General features: G+C 39.8%; 1 non-coding gene across 1 annotated transcript; it reads right to left on the minus strand.

The window, feature by feature from the left end:
- Positions 1-12348: 12348 nt before the first annotated feature.
- Positions 12349-12442, minus strand: TRNAY-GUA (transfer RNA tyrosine (anticodon GUA)). Its single transcript has 2 exons — positions 12406-12442; positions 12349-12384 (listed from the first exon to the last, which is right to left on the minus strand). It is a non-coding gene; the product is annotated as a tRNA-Tyr (tRNA).
- Between the last annotated feature and the right edge of the window lie 226 nt (positions 12443-12668).

Below are 12668 nucleotides of genomic sequence, written 5' to 3' on the forward strand. Positions count from 1 at the left end.
TTTTTTTTTTTTTTTTTTTTTTTTGAGACGGAGTTTTTGCTCTTGTTGCCTAGGCTGGGCAGGCTGGAGTGCAATGGCACGATCTCGGCTCGCCACAACCTCTGCCTCCTGGGTTCAAGCGATTCTCCTGCCTCAGTCTCCCGAGTAGCTGGGATTGCAGGCATGCACCATCACATCTGGCTAATTTTTGTATTTTTAGTAGAGACAGGGTTTCTCCATGTTGGTCAGGCTCGTCTCCAACTCCTGACCTCAGCTGATCTGTCCACCTTGGCCTCCCAAAGTGCTAGGATTACAGGCGTAAGCCACTGCACCCGGCCCCATTTTTTATCTGTAGCTTTTCAATGTTTAGATACACACAAATACTTAGCATTGTGTTACAATTGCCTATAATACTCAGTACAGTAACATGCTGTATGGATTTATAGCCTAGGAGCAATAGGCTACACCATATAGACTAGCTGTGTGGTAGACTATACCACCTCAGTTTGTGTAAGTATACTCCATAATGTTTGCACAATAATGAAATCGCCTAATGATGCATTTCTTAAATCACATCCTTGTTGTTAAGTGACACGTGACCATACATGAGAGGCTTGGCTGAAGACAATCTTCTAGAATATAGAACTAAGAGATGAAATATATGAGAGAAATATTAAGAGACATGGAAGTTAAATCCAGGATGCTCAACATATATCTAATAGGAACTTCAGAAAATAACAAACATGGAGGAGATAAAGAATAGCCGGGCGCTGTGGCTCACGCCTGTAATCCCAGTACTTTGGAAGGCTGAGGCGGGCAGATCACGAGGTCAGGAGATCGAGACCATCCTAGCTAACACTGTGAAACCCTGTCTCTACCAAAAAATACAAAAAATTAGCCGGGCGTGGTGGCAGGCGACTGTAGTCCCAGCTACTCAGGAGGCTGAGGCAGGAGAATGGCATAAACCCAGGAGGCGGAGCTTGCAGTGAGCTGAGATCGTGCCACTGCACTCCAGCCTGGGCAACAGAGCAAGACTCCATCTTAAAAAAAAAAGAAAGAAAGAATAAATAAGTTGTCTGAACTAAAGAAAGACACTTCTGAAATTTGGGAGACCACGCAGTGAAGAGTATTGAAAATAAAAATACCCACAACTATATACACCTTGGTGATGTCTCCGAAGTCCAAGAATAAAGACAAAAAAGCTTAAATGCTTCCTGAAATGCAAAAGAAAAAAATTAGCTGTAAAATAAGAAAAATCAGTTTCATCATCAATGAAAACTCTATGTAACAAGAACAATGTCAGTTATCTTCAGGAGTAAGAGGGAAAATGATTTTGAGTCTAGTATATTAGTTTTCTAGGGCTACCATCATAAAATACCACAGACAGGGTAGCTTGAACAACAGGAATTCATTTTCTCACAATTCTAGAGGTTAGAAGTCCAAGATGAAGCTATTGGTTTCTTTTGAGACCTCTCTTTGGCTTGCAGACGGCTACCTTCTCTCTCTGTCCTTACACAGTTCATCCTTCATGTGCATGCATCTCTGGTGTCTGTGTCCAGATTTTTTCTTCTTATAAGGACATTAGTCAGGCTGGATTATGGCAGGCATACCCTAACAGCCTCTAACTCAATCACCACGTTAAAGGTGCTATCCTATAGTCATGTTCTGGTGTATGGGGATTAGGGGGTTCAGCATATTACGTTTTGTAGAGACACAGTTCCGCCCATAACACCTACAATTCTGTTTTCAGCATAAATAGCAGTCAAAAGAGAGTCTACACTGAGGGCACTTGGTGGTGGGGGGGTGTTCTAGAACTTATATCTTCATTTAGATCCACGGATGCATTCTTTTTTTTTTTTTTTTTTTTTTGAGACGGAGTCTTGCTCTGTCGCCCGGTCTGGAGTGCAGTGGCCGGATCTCAGCTCACTGCAAGCTCCGCCTCCCGGGTTTACGCCATTCTCCTGCCTCAGACTCCCCAGTAGCTGGGACTACAGGCGCCCGCCACCTCGCCCGGCTAGTTTTTTGTATTTTAGTAGAGACGGGGTTTCACCGTGTTAGCCAGGATGGTCTCGATCTCCTGACCTCGTGATCCGCCTGTTTCGGCCTCCCAAAGTGCTGGGATTACAGGCTTGAGCCACCGCGCCCGGCCCCTAGATCCACGGATGCATTCTAAAGGAATTACTCAAGGTTGAACTTCTGAAAATAAAAAATAAAATCATAAAACAGTGAGATGCAAAAAAGTTATGAGCAAGGAAAGAAGTAGAACTTATATGTAAACGTAAATAATTGTTAAGACATTGTTTTAATATACTGTGAATTCAATTTTCTAACATTTTATTCAAATATTTCATCTAGTTTCATAAGAATATCAGTTATAGTGTCACCTAATGGCCATAAAAATCAATGACTTGCAGATAAAAATCTCAGATTATATAGAAAATGTGAAGATAGTAAAGAAAGTAGTGACTTGAAAGCTGAGATTCTTTCTCATCTTATTCTGAGTTAAATTAACCATAGCCATTGATAGAAACTATTATTTTATATGTATGTTAAAAATGTAAGGAGAAATTCCACTTTTGGCCACGATGGAGTAACAAGAACTAGATTTATCTTAACCCTAGTTAACTGTAAAATGAACAAAATATGTGAAACAATGACTTCTAGAAATTAGACAACAGGCAGTGAAGGACTGTGATCCCTAAGAGAAGAAAAATAAGAGTGAATCCTGTGAAGCATTTCCCCAGCTTTCAGTTGAAAGGCAGTTTCCAACCTGAACTACACAGAGGCAGCCCAAACAGACACCTCATTCTTGTTAAGTTGAGAAGACAAAGATTAGAGCTTGAGGAGGTCAAGAAGCAGAATACTGGAGAAAAGGGAGCTTCACAAAGAGAAAGCTTCCGACATCTGCAGATAAGAGACACTTTGAGACTTTCACTGAGTAATGACCTATGTGTGAAAGGAAACTACCACAGCCAGGGAAAGAATCACTGGAAAACAGGAGACTCAACAATTTCCAGATCCCACACAGGGGTAAGACTGGTTTATGCTCCCACCAGAGTATAAAGACCTTGCAATATCCACAACTCTGGGTAAACATGAAAGAAAATGGTGAGAATACACTGGTGCTGGAATAAAAGCTGCTGTGTACCTGCCCATAATATGATTTTTCCTCTGACTGTTATGTAAGATTTTTCTCTTATTACTGGTCTTAAGCAAATTGATTCTGATGTACCTTTGATTAATTTTCTTCTGGGGTGCGTGTATGCGTATGCACATACTTGAGATTCATTAAGCTACTTGGATCTGTGAGTTTATAATTTTCATCATATTTTGAAATTTTCAGTAACTAGTTTTTAAGTTTTTTGTCCCCCTTTCCATTTTCTCCATTTTCTTGGGAACCCTAATTTAATACACGTGTGTGTGTGTGTCTGTGTGTGCCTGTGTGTGTCTGTGTGTCTGTGTCTGTGTGTCTGTGTGTTAATATTAGAGAATGTAGTTTCAGGCTGAATACTTCTACCGGACACAAAGAATGGCATTTCAACATTGTAAAGTGATCAGTTAATCAAGAAGGTATGGCCAGGTGTGGTGGCTCATGCCTGTAATTCCAGCTTGTGAGTCCGAGGAGGGAGGATTGCTTGAGCCCAGGAGTTTGCAACCGGTCTGGGCAACATAGACCTATCTCTACTAAAAATTAAAAAATTAATCAAACATGGTGGTGTATGCCTATGGTCCCAGCTACTTGGGTGACTGAGATAGGAGGATCACTTGAGCCCAGGAATTCAAGGGTTCAGTGAGCTATGATCACAGCACTGCAATGGAATAATATTAAATGCTCAATTAAAGCCACAAAAGGCAGAAAAATAGTAGAATACAGAAAAAAAGTGAACAAGGACAATAAATACAAAGCAGTTAAAATACAAAATATGGTAGATATTAATCCAACTATATAAATCTTTTTTTTTTTTTTACTGTGAATGGTCAAAATACACCAATACAAAGACTTTCAGGGTGGATTAAAAAGAAGACCCGACTATATGTTATCTACAAGAAACCTACTTTAAATATAAAGACAGAAAGATTCTCCATGCTAGTACTAATCTAAAGAAAGATAGAGTAGCTATGTTAATTTCAGACAAAGAAGTCTTTAGAGTAAGGAAATTACCAGGATTAAGAGGAAATTACCTGATGATAATGGGGTCAATTATCCAAGAAGACGTAACAATCCTTAATGTGTTTACGCTGAATAGAGCCTCAAAATACACGAGGCAAAAACTGACAGAACTGCTAGGAGAAATCAACAAATACACCATTACAGTTGGAGATTTCAGCATCCCTTTATCAGTAATTAATAAATCTAACAAATCTAGCTGGCATAAAATTAGTAAGGGCATAGTTGAACTAAATAGCACCATCAATCAACTGGATTTATATGGACATTTATAGATAACTTTATAAAACCACAGCAGACTATACAGTACTGTCAAGCTCACATGGGACATTCACCAAAATAGACCATATTCTGGGTCATCAAACACACATTAAATATTTAAGTGAACAGAAATCATAACAGGATGTGTTCTCAGACCACAATGAAATTAAACTAGAAATCAATAACAGAAGAAATCAGTAACAGAAAATCCAAATACTTTTAGATTAAACAATACACTTCTAAGTAACATATGGGTCAAAAAAGAAGCCTCAACATTTAGACTAAATATAAATAAAAATACAACTTATCAAAATTTGTGGGGTGCAGTAAAAGCAGTGCTTACAGAGAAATTTATAGCATTGAGTGTATATATCAGAAAAGAAGAAAGATCTAGAATCAATGATTTAAGCTTCCACCTTAGAAAACTAGAGAAAAGGCCAAGCATGGTGGCTCACACATATAATCCCAGCACTTTGGGAGGTCAAGGAGGGAGGATTTCCTAAGCCCAAGAGTTTGAGACCAGCTTGTGTAACATAGTGAGTCCCATCTCTACAATAAATAAATAATAAATTACCCAGGCATGGTGGTGCACACCTGTAGTCCCACCTACTTGGGAGGCTGAGGCAGGAGGATCAGTTGAGCCCAGGAGGTTGTGGCTGCAATGAGCTGTGATGATACCACTGCACTCCAACCTGGGCAACAGGATGAGACCATGTCTTAAAAAAAAAAAAGAAAGAAAACGAGAGAAAGAATAACAAAAATTAAATTCAAACAAGAAGAAAAGTAATAATAAAAATTAGAGAGAAAGTCAATGAAATGGAAAACAGGAAAATAACAGAAAAAATTAATGAAAACAAGGGATGGTTTTTTGAAATGGTCAATAAAATTTATAAATCTCTGGCCAGGTTAACCGAAAATAAAAGAGAGAAAAGGCACAAATTACTAATATTAGAAATAAAAGTGGGGAATCACTACTTGCCCCACGGACTTTAAAAGAATAAATAAATATTGGCCGGGCGCGGTGGCTCAAGCCTGTAATCCCAGCACTTTGGGAGGCCGAGACGGGCGGATCACAAGGTCAGGAGATCGAGACCATCCTGGCTAACCTGGTGAAACCCCGTCTCTACTAAAAAATATTTAAAAAAAAAAACTAGCCGGGCGAGGTGGCGGGCGCTTGTAGTCCCAGCTACTCGGGAGGCTGAGGCAGGAGAATTGTGTAAACCTGGGAGGCGGAGCTTGCAGTGAGCTGAGATCCGCCCCCCGCCCCCCAACCGGGGTGAAAGAGGGAGACCCCGTCTAACAAAAAAAAAAAAAAAAAAAGAATAAATAAATATTATAAACAACTTTATGCCCATAAATTTGGTAACTTAGGTGAAATGGGCTATCTCCTTGAAAGACACACTACAAAAACTCACATAAGGAGAAATAGATCATGTGAATAGGCCTGTATGTATGAATGAAAGTGAATCAGCAAATTATAATCTTCTAAAACAGAAAGCAACAAGCCCATATGGGTCCACTGATAAGCTCCATCAAACATATAAGAAATGATGCAAATTCTTTACAATCTCTTACAGAAATTAGAAACAGGAGGAACACTTTCTAACTTACTCTATGAGGCCAGCTTTACTCTAATATCAAAACTAAAGACATAACAAGAAAAGAAAATTACAGATCCATGTATCTCACAAATAAAGATACAAAAATCCTCAACAACATATTGACAAATCAAATTTAACAATGTATAAAACAAAAATACACATTACATCCAAGAATGATTTATTGCAGCTATGAAAGTCTGGCTCAATATTCAAAAATCAACATAATCCATCACTTCAACAGGCTAAAGAAGAAAAACTATGTAATCATATCAATTGATGGTGAAAAAGCACTTGACAGAAGCTAACACGTATTCATAAAGAAAACTTTTAGAAAACCAGAATAGAGAGGAATTTCCTCAACTTGATAAAGAACACCTACAAAAACCCGTCAGCTAACATTATACTTATTGGTGAGAAATTAGATGCTTCCCTGCTAAGATAGGGACAAGACAAGGATGTCCCCGGTTTACCACTTCCATTCAACATCTTACTGGAATCCTAGTTAGTATAATCAGTCAAGAAAATAAAATAAAAGGCATGCTGATTGAGAAGGAAGAAATAAAACTGTCTTTGTTCACCAATGGCATGACTGTCTATAGAAAATCTGGAAGAATTGTCCAAAACACCCCTCTTGTAACTAGTGGGTGATTATAGCAGGGTTTCAGGATAAAAGGTTAATAAACAGAAGTCAACTGCTTTCCTATATACCAGCAATGAACAATTGGAACTTGAAATTTAAACCGTAATGCAATTTACATTAGCACCAAAAAATAAAATACTTGGGTATAATTCTAACAAGATATGTACAAGATTTATATGAGAAAAACTATAACATGCTGATGGAAGAAGTATAAAGATATAAATAAATGAAGAGATATTTTGTTCATGAATAGAAAGACTATTGTTACAACGTCAGTTCTTCCCAACTTGATCTACAGATTCAACATAATCCCAATGAAAAGTTTAGCAAATTGTTTTGTGCTGTCAATTATCAACAAACTGATTCTAAAGTTCACATGGAAAGGCAAAAGCCCGGAATATTTCACCCAATACTGAGGAACAAAACCAGAGGACTGACACTATCTGACTTCAAGACTTACTATAAAGCTGCAGTGATCAAGACAGTATGGTACTGGCAAAAGAATACACAAGACAGTATAGTATTGGCAAAAGATAAGTGGAACAGAATAGGGAACTCAGAAACAGACCACACAAATATAGTGAACTGATCTTTGACCAAGTAGACATCTTTACTCATGATTCAATGGAGAAAGGATAGCCTTTCTAACAAATGGTGCTGAAACAACCGAACACACATACGCCAAAAAAAACCATGGATTGTCTTTCCATTTATATAGTTTTGCATTACTTCTCCAATAATATTTTGCTGTTTTTGCCTTGATATTTTGTATATTTTAAGAGATGTGTTTCTAGGTATTTCATTATTTAATGCTATTATAGAGGCAACCTTTTAAAAAGTGAACATTCTAACTGATTGATTATGACATGTAAAAATATAACTGATCTTTGCATGTTGACATTTGGTGCCACAAATGTATCAAAATCATTTATTTCTAATAAGATAACTGTATATTTCTTTAAATTCTCTTTTTATGCAATTACTTCTTCATTTTTATTTCTTCTAACAAAAGCCTTCAGTATAATATTTAATAGGAATGAGGGCGAGGCACAGTGGCTCACGCCTGTAATCCCAGCACTCTGGGAGGCTGAAGGGGGCGGATTACTTGAGGTCAGAAGTTCAAGACCAGCTTGGCTAACATGGTGAAACCCTGTTACTAGTAGAAACACAAAAATTAGCTGGGTATGGTGGCAGGTGCCTGTAATTCCAGCTACTTGGGAGCTGAGGCAGGAAAATCTCTTGAACCCAGGAGGTGGAGGTTGCAGTGAGCAGAGATTGCGCCACTGCACTCCAGCCAGGGGGACAGAGTGAGAGTCCAACTCAAAAAAAAAAAAAAAAAACCTCCCCTCTCCAAAAAAACCAAACAGCAAAAAAATAGGAATGAGGTGTCAGTCAGGCATCCTAATCTTGTTTGAATCTCCAACAGAAATGTAGGACCATTTCACCATTAAATATGCTGTTTGATATGCTATATTAGTCCATTCTTACACTGCTAATAAAGACATGCCAGAAACTGTGTAATTTATAAAGAAAAGAGGTTTAATTGACTCACAGTTCAGCATGGCTGGGGAAGCCTCAGGAAACTTGCAATTATAGTGGAAGGGGTAGCAAACATGTCCTTCTTCATAGGGCAGCAGGACAGAGAAGTGGCAAGCAAAAGAGGGAAAAGCCCCTTATAAAACCATCAGATCTCATGAGAACTCACTCACCATCAGGAGAACAGCAGCATGGGGGAAATCACCCCCATGATTCAATTACCTCCCACCGGATCCCTCCCACAACATGTGGGGACTATGGGAACTACAATTCAAGATGAGATTTGGGTGTGGACACAGGCAAACCATATCATATGGACATACAGTGAGCAATGAGGTTTTTTTGGTAGATACATTTCGCCAAACTAAATCAATTGCCTTATTTTCCTATTCTGTGAATAAATTTTATTATGAAAGACATTTAAATTACTAAATGTATTTTCTGTAGCTGTTAAGAGAGTCTTAGTATTTTTCTCTGTTGGTCCGTTAGAAGAATGAATTACACTGAAGTTTCTAATGTTAAATCAACCCTACTTTCATCCAATAGCTCCAATTTTGTCAGATACGTAATAATTTTTGTATATGGCTCTATATGGTTTGCTAATTTGTTTAGAATTTTTATATTAACGTTAGTAAATGAGATTGACTTATAATAATTCTTTCTTTTAGTGCCTTGTCTGCTTTTATTATAAAATTCATAATGGCTTTATTTGAGTTATTTACATATACATGGTGATTTTCTCATTATTACCACTCTGGTGTATTCCCTTTCCCAGATTTTAACTAACTCTTCTTGTTTTTGGTATCTATCCAATGTCATCCAGCAGATGTTTTCTACATATTTTTTCAACTTTCAGATTACCTTAATGATAGAGTTGATGTGACTATCCAGTTTTACAATTCTCAGAAGCTTCTTCATTTGCTTTTTATCATAGAAAACACTGGGCTGTTACACGGAGTATGTCACCTCTGGTTTTCATCTTAGAAGAAATTGTGAGATTTTTGTGTGTTCCAGTAAAGTAGTCTCTAGTCATTACTCCAGGATGTAATGATTTGTTCAGAGCTCTCATCTTTCTTGAGCTCATGTTGAAACACCTCATGGCCAGTAAATAATCATATTCCAGGTGCCTACTCTGTGCAGGGTACTGGCAAGGTTCTGATGATACCAAAATGAATATGGCATTGTCCCAGATTTCACGGAGCTCACTCTTGATAGAGATATTAACGTGTAATATCAGTATAGAGTGATAGGTGGGAAGATGTAGTAATCAGAGAGTATCAGAGACAAAGAGGAAGAGAACCAGATTAAGACTTGGGAGTTACGAAAAGATTCTGGTAAAAGATATCTCGCCCTGAGTTACAGAGAATGAGAAGATTGACGAAAGAGGAGGCAGAGAGATCAAAGCAGAGTAAGCATCCTGTTATCATCTTGTATTCATAAACCCAGGAAACATGATACATTTTGGCTGAGTAAAAGAGTCTGGGTGGTAGTGGAGAAAATGAAATTGATTAAGCTGGTTACTTCAGAGGTGCCATTTCTGGCTCTCCAACATTTTCAGTAAAATATGAAAGCCTGTAAAAAGAATACATCTTCTGGGACAGTGTTGATCTCCCATGATGGGGTCATGCTGTAAGACAGAGGCAGGAACTCACTTGCCCTTTTCTTTTGTGACCAAATTCATGCCTTATTATCTGAAAGACCACGAGGCTGCAACATGGGAAAACAAGGAGCTATGCCTAGTAAGAAACTGCTTGCTTTTTAGGCTTTTCTCCTAGGCATGGCTTCTCAGACGCTGTTCTTCTGCCTTACTAAAAAAAAAAAGGGCCGGGCGCGGTGGCTCAAGCCTGTAATCCCAGCACTTTGGGAGGCCGAGACTGGCGGATCACGAGGTCAGGAGATCGAGACCATCCTGGCTAACACGGTGAAACCCCGTCTCTACTAAAAAATACAAAAAACTAGCCGGGCGAGGTGGCGGGCGCCTGTAGTCCCAGCTACTCCGGAGGCTAAGGCAGGAGAATGGCGTAAACCCGGGAGGCGGAGCTTGCAGTGAGCTGAGATCCGGCCACTGCACTCCAGCCTGGGCGACAGAGCGAGACTCCGTCTCAAAAAAAAAAAAAAAAAAAGGAGTGCCTTCAGATCCTGAGGAGGCCGAGACACCATGTTATTTTGGCTACCAGCGTCTGTGACCCTACTGTCTCCTCTTTTAGAGAATGTTTATCTTTAAAGTGCTCAATAATTTTGACTTGAGGAGACACTGATATTTAAACAAGGAGACTGCCTCAGAATGTCTCAAGGTATTTCAGTTTGTATATACTGTGGGACCGGAAGGCAAAGGGAAGACCTGAAAGGATTACACGTCTCGGCTTCCATCTGAAAAATATTCTAACACATAGCCACTGTCCTTTTACCCAACACAGTTCAGAATATGTTGCAATTTGAGGTCAGGTCTCACGTTTCTTGCTTATGTATTTTACATATAAACAGTCATTTTACCAGTGTTGGACCACATCCTTCTTGATTGCCGATATTAGTCTGAGTGGAGAGGTAGGGGAGAGTGACAAAAGCCTTGGTTTCTAATTAATCTCACTATTTAAAGGTAGAAAATAATATGTATAGTCTATTCATACCATTTAGTTATCACTGAGGATGTTCCACATAGGAACTGATATTGATCTAAGCATCAGGACCCCAGCTAAGAGTAGTACTTGCTGGAAAAGGCCACCCAATTATTAAAGAGATAATATGATAAAGATTGAAAAAGAGAGAAGACAATTTTTAGAGATCTCGAATGAAGATTTCCCAATTCCCCATTCCTGCCAAATCTGAAAAGCAGGAAAAGCAGACATTCAACACAAGATTTTTCTCCCTTGGCATCAGTCAGGCCTTCATTTGTCAGCTGACCCAAGCCAGGCAGCTGCACAAAGCATGTGCAGAGGCAATGACAATGGGACTGGAAATGAAGTGAGTGGAGGTGAATGCAGAAGAACATGAACATTATATACTTTTTCTCCTGCTTGTCGCTCTGGGGAATAATATATATATTATAATATATACGTATACACACATACATATGTGTATATATGTATACATATACATATATATAAAGTTTCATAGCTACAGTGCCCTGTCTATGAGAACTCAAATAGATGTAGGGCAATCTTCTCTGTTTCTGGGGTGAGTAGCAATTGAAACTCCAGGGATATAATGACAGAAAAAAATTCCATGCACAACTTTTGAAATCCTCATTTCCTGATACTCTTGGACTTGTTTGTATGGTTTTTTTGTTGTTGTTGTTTTTTGTTTGTTTGTTTGTTTTTTGAGACGGAGTCTTGCTCTGCCGCCCTGGCTGGAGTGCAGTGGCCGGCTCTCAGCTCACTGCAAGCTCTGCCTCCCGGGTTCACGCCATTCTCCTGTCTCAGCCTCCCGAGTAGCTGGGACTACAGGCACCCGCCTCGTCGCCCGGCTAGTTTTTTGTATTTTTTAGTAGAGACGGGGTTTCACCGTATTAGCCAGGATGGTCTCGATCTCCTGACCTCGTGATCCGCCCGTCTCGGCCTCCCAAAATGCTGGGATTACAGGCTTGAGCCACCGCGCCCGGCCTTGTATGTTCTAACGATACTATATATAGTTAGTTACACGCACAATCAACACTCTTCAGGTTTCTGTTTATTTGCTCAGACTTTTCTGTGTCCACCCTACTTCTCTGATCACAGATCTACTCCTACTCCTGATCTAAGACTCAATTGACTCAACTTTGATAAGCTTAGGCTTTACCAGAAAACCTCCCCTATTTACTAAACTGCCTTCCATCACAGCTTAGAGTGAACTAAGACTTTTCACTCTAGTTGAGCAGTGCTCAAACCCTAAAGCAGTCCATGAGCAAAAGTGAAAGAGTGAGGTGCGGTAGGGTGCTGATTAAGAGAATTGGCTGGGTCACAAGACAGAAGCAACGGGCACTATGGTGCTGACGGGTACATATCTCTGGACTGCAGGAAAAGTGAGCAGACTCCCAAGGCCACAGAATAGGCTGTGGGAAGCTGGATGATCCGGAAAGGCCTTGCTAGGTTTCGCCTGGGAGAGTGTCGATGCTGGTTGGCAAAGCCTTTGACCTGGCAGAGATGCAGCCTGGTAGTTTTGGTGCGTGCGTAAAAGTATAAAGTACTTCCTTCGAGACGGAATCGAACCAGCGACCTAAGGATGTCCACAGATGTTTCTACAGGCTACAGTCCTCCGCTCTACCAGTTGAGCTATCGAAGGGCGCACACCTCTGCGATTAGGTCATTGATCTTTCAGCAAATGCAAGAAGCCAAATCCTTGCAACTGTAGTCGTCCAATAAGCTTTAAGTTGGTTGGAACTCGCCTTGCAGAGATAACTCTGCGCCGATCGCCACCGCGCCCCTTTCGCGGGGAACAAAATCCTCTGGGTGTGGTTCACTGGCTTCCCCCGGCACCAATAACAACGATCCATGAGGGGCGGGCCGGG

This window comes from Rhinopithecus bieti, unplaced genomic scaffold (assembly GCF_001698545.2).
Source record: "Rhinopithecus bieti isolate Rb0 unplaced genomic scaffold, ASM169854v2 scaffold_3902, whole genome shotgun sequence".
NCBI classification, from domain to species: Eukaryota; Metazoa; Chordata; class Mammalia; order Primates; family Cercopithecidae; genus Rhinopithecus; species Rhinopithecus bieti.